Here is a 5,000-nt window from a genome sequence, read left to right on the forward strand (position 1 = left end):
AGAAATCTCCCCACCCTCATGCAAGATAGGTCAGAGATGCCCCCCCCCCCACCCCCCGCCGGGTAGGTCTAAAAACATTCCCCATGCAAATTAGGTCAGAAATGTCCTCCACACAAGACAGGTTGGAAACATCCCCAACGCAACTTAGGTCAAAAACATTGTCTACATAACATTGGTCAGAAATGCCCCCTATGTAAGGTTAGTCAGACATGTCCTCTTTACAATTTAGGTTGGAAATGCCCCCCTTGCAAGTAAAGTCTTCTAACATCTCCTTCACAATTTAGGTTATAAATGTCCCCGTTGCAAGTAAAGTCAGACATGTCCTGTTCACACTTTAGGTCAGAAATGTCCCCCTTGTAAGTTAAGTCAAATGTCCTCTTCACAATTTAGGTTGGAAATGTCCCCCTTTGCAAGTTAAGTCTTCTAACATTTCCTTCACAATTTAAGTTAGAAATGTCCCCCTTGCAAGTTAAGTCAAATGTCCTCTTCACAATTTAGGTTGGAAATGTCCCCCTTGCACGTTGTCTTCTAACATTTCCTTCACAGTGTAGATCAGAAATGTCCCCCATGTAATTGAAGTCAGACATGTCCTCTTGACACTTTAGGTTATAAATGTCCCTATTGCAAGTTAGGTCAGACATGTCCTCTTCACAATTTAGTTTAGAAATGTCCCCCTTGCAAGTTAAGTCAAATGTCCTCTTCACAATTTAGGTTGGAAATGTCCCCCTTGCAAGTTGTCTTCTAACATTTCCTTCACAGTGTAGATTTGAAATGTCCCCCATGTAGGTGAATTCAGACATGTCATTTTGACACTTTAGGTTATAAATGTCCCAATTGCAAGTTAAGTCAGACATGTCCTCTTCACAACTTAGGTCTAAAATATCCTCCTTGCTGGATAAGAAACATCCCACATGCAAGGTAGATGAGAAATTCCCCCATCCAGAGACATGCATGTTACCCAAAATCGATTTATTCTTGTCCTAAAACTTTATAAACCCTCGTATAGGCTGGAGACTAAAAGCTCTGTTTTTCCTTCTGACAATTCAGAGTCACACAACACGCCTTCTCTCTAGTCTTTACACTTTTTTGTGCCTAATCAGTAAAGTACCACATATTTCTCCGCGGTGGGCAGACTGTTTACTGAGTGGCTGCTGGAATAAAAGCAGTGTTTACAGATTTGTGCTCTATAGGCCCCTCGTGTCCTGAGATTTATAGCCACCACTGCAAGGTAGGAATGAACGTTCCTGTGCTGAGGACTGTGTTATGGGGCATTAGGATTAGCATTTTCATACTTACATGGGGTGTGTTTCTGGCTTTAGTAATGGAAGAAGGTGGAGAAGAGAGAGAAAACACTGGGAACTGAGGTGTTTATGGGGCTGAGGACTGAAGGTATGGATCAGAGTAAATATTGACCACAAACACTTACAGTGGGACCTTTGCTGACATTTCCTGCTTGCGTAAATACAGAGCAATACAATCATCCTCTAACATTTCACTGTCACACTCACTAAGGCCTTTCAGCAGTGCAGGAAGATGCTCCAGTGCTCCACCTAACCCCACCTAACCTTCTTCTGTATAATGAGGTTTCTGAGTGGTTTTGCTGCAAGGTGATCAGAAAGCATCGGACAGAAGGTCATCACATTCCATTTAGATGGAAATGGACTACAGGATAAGGATAATCGGACGCACAGCCACACAGACAGGATGACCATGAGGAAGCACACACAGGGCAGGGTGGAGGGTACATGAAGAAGAAAGGCTAATGTTAATTCCCATGTCAACTCTAGTCATACCTGACCAGAAAGGTGAAGTGGACGGAGGGATAAAGCCGGTGCTGATGTGAGACAAAGCAGTGAGGCCACAGAGTACTGGAGCTTTACCACAGCGGCAGAGGAGAGAGAGAGCACCTCAGTAAGACATTAGCAGCAGGAAGAGGAGAGGATGTCAGACTGTCTGAGAAGGAAACTTTAGAAGATAACAGAAAAACAGCAGCAGAAGAAAAGCTCAGCTTTACCTGTAAATGTAATAAAGTAGGTGAATATTCACAGAAATTAATCATTTCTAATGTCTCTCCACCGTCTGCCAGGCAAGGACGAGACCAGTCTCTGAGAGTCCCTGTCCAGTTTAGTCCATTTCACCATTAGCTGGTTCATTTAGGATCAGGTTTAATTCTGGGTTGATGTAAAGGTTAGGTTTAGGGTCAGGTTTAAATCAGGGTCAGGCTTAGGATCAGGTATAATTCTGACTTGATGTTAATGTCAGGTTTAAGATCAGGTTTAATTCTGAGTTGATGTTAATGTTAGGTTTAAGATCAGGTTTAATTCTGGGTTGATGTTAAGGTTATGCTTAGGATCAGGTTTAAATCGGGGTCAGGCATAGGATCTAGTTTAATTCTGGCTTGATGTTAATGTCAGGTTTGAGATCAGGTTTAAATCAGGTTTGATGTTAAGGTTAGGTTTAGGATCAGGTTTAATCCTAGGTTGATGTTAAGGTTAGGCTTAGGATCAGGTTTAAATTGGGGTCAGGCTTAGGATCCGGTTTAATTCTGGGTTGATGTTAAGGTTAGGTTTAGGATCAGGTTTAATTCTGGTTTAATGTTAAGATTAGGTTTAGGATCAGGTTTAATTTTGGGTTGATGTTAAGGTTATGTTAAGGATCAGGTTTAATTCAGGGTTGATGTTAAGGTTAGGTTTAGGATCAGGTTTAATTCTGGGTCGATGTTAAGGTTAGGTTTAGGATCCGGTTTAATTCTGGGTCGATGTTAAGGTTAGGTTTAGGATCAGGGTAGATTTGGAGGATATAGCAAAGGCTAGGATTGGGTTTACATTCTGCACTGAAGTTAAGATTGGGATTAGGATCAGGTTTAGGTTTTGTCTTGAAGTTATAGTTAGGGCCTCTCAAAATAACGTTTGGATCAGGAACTCTTAACAGAACATTTTGCTGGACTCTGCAGGACGCTACTGCTCCACTGAACAACAGAATATCCGGTGGTCCGCCGTCCGTCCTAAACGCAGCAGCCCGCTGCTTAAAGCAGGGAAACATCGTTATGTGCTTATGTTTCCACTAAGAGCAGGTCCAGGTGAGAAGTTTTCATAGGTGCACATTTGGAGCAAAAGTCCCAGTGTGATGCAGCATTCTGAAAGCCACGCCCCTGTTCCAGCACTGCACCCACCAACACAGCAACTGAGCTTATACCAGCTAAAAGGAGCCCACTGTTCTGTATGAAAGAGGACACAATTATACACATACACTATTTGGACAAACGTTTTGGGACACCTGCTCATTCATTTATTCTGAATTCTTAAAAAGTTTATCCTGCTCCTGTTGTCCAGGGAAGAAGTCTTTCTATTAGATTTTGGAAGAACATTGCTGTGAGGATTTGATTGTATGCAGCGACAAGGGTGTTAGTTAGGTCACCTCAGTATCCCCAACTGCCCAAATCATCCCAAAAGTACTGGATGAAGCTCCACCACCATCATTCCAGAGAACACAGTTCCTCCACTCCTCCACAGCTCCTCAATGCTGGGGGGCTTTATACCCCTCTAGCCCACGCCTGGCATTATTAGGCAGTATGGAGCCAATAGGTTCATGATGTTGATCTGCTCCAGAGAGTCCTATTCTATTGGCAGTACTTCTTCTCTACAGGGACTAGACAAGCTGTGTGTGTGCATTTGCACATCTGTGTCAACAATGGGTGCAACTTAAAGTAGCCGAATACAGGGATGTCCATAAACTTTTGGACATGTACGTGTTTTGGACGTGTGTTTTATCTATTGTAGTAGACAGTAGGGACCTGTTGTTGTGTTGTTCATTTATAATGAAACGGGAGTGAATTCTCTGCATGGCTGTTTGTTTAATCAGAGCTGGATTATTATTATTATTTTTATTATTATTATTATTTGATCAACACTTTATATTTTATCACCAAAACTCAGACAGACTTTGATACACCTTTGTTCTCAGTGTGATGACAATCTGCCTGTGAAAATGTATGTTAGAGAGAGAGAGACAGAGTGTGTGTGTGTGTGTGTGTGTGTGTGTGTGTGTGTGTGTGTGTGTGTGTGTGTATGGGCCTGTCAGAGCAGCAGCTGTGGAGAAAAAACATCTGAGCGGCCAGACACGCAAAACCAGCAAATGTCAGATTCGCAATATGCTCCCTCCTCTGGGGGAACCGGAGCTGGAAAATAAGCTGCAAAGTTTTTGATGATTTTTCCGCAGTGTCATTCCCGCCCACAAACACAGAGAGTCTGCTTTGTGTATAATTAGCGGTAAACGCAGCGTAGTTTCCTCAGTTACGTGTAGCGACGTATATGTTGTGGTTTCAGACTCGCAGGCTTTGTTTGTGTATCAGTGTGAAATCTGCTTCGTAACTTTCCCCCCCGCCACGCCGCCTTATCAAACACAGCACAGATGTTTTCCTTTGTGTTTGAACGTGTTTACTGACGGCGGCGTCGAGCAGCCGCTGATCTGCCTGCCTGTTTGCGGGAGTTGGGAGGCCCGGGAGCCGCCGGAGAGCCGGGCTGTTAGAGGCGGAGCTGTGAGTGATGTCTTTCATGTAACACTGTGGAGGGCCGAGAAAGAAACAGGACTGTGTAACAGTGTGGAGTGTGTTAGGGGTCAGTGGTGTAACAGTGTGTGGAGTGTGTTAGGGGTCAGTGGTGTAACAGTGTGTGGAGTGTGTTAGGGGTCAGTGGTGTAACGGTGTGTGGAGTGTGTTAGGGGTCAGTGGTGTAACAGTGTGTGGAGTGTGTTAGGGGTCAGTGGTGTAACAGTGTGTGGAGTGTGTTAGGGGTCAGTGGTGTAACGGTGTGTGGAGTGTGTTAGGGGTCAGTGGTGTAACGGTGTGTGGAGTGTGTTAGGGGTCAGTGGTGTAACAGTGTGTGGAGTGTGTTAGGGGTCAGTGGTGTAACGGTGTGTGGAGTGTGTTAGGGGTCAGTGGTGTAACAGTGTGTGGAGTGTGTTAGGGGTCAGTGGTGTAACGGTGTGTGGAGTGTGTTAGG

At 44.1% G+C, this 5,000-nt stretch overlaps 1 protein-coding gene across 2 annotated transcripts in view; it reads right to left on the reverse strand.

The window, feature by feature from the left end:
* vav3b (vav 3 guanine nucleotide exchange factor b) overlaps window positions 1-5,000 on the reverse strand; it is a 57,292-nt gene that overhangs the window by 991 nt on the left and 51,301 nt on the right. The window lies entirely within an intron of this gene.

This window comes from Salminus brasiliensis, chromosome 23, assembly GCF_030463535.1.
Source record: "Salminus brasiliensis chromosome 23, fSalBra1.hap2, whole genome shotgun sequence".
Lineage (NCBI taxonomy): Eukaryota > Metazoa > Chordata > Actinopteri > Characiformes > Bryconidae > Salminus > Salminus brasiliensis.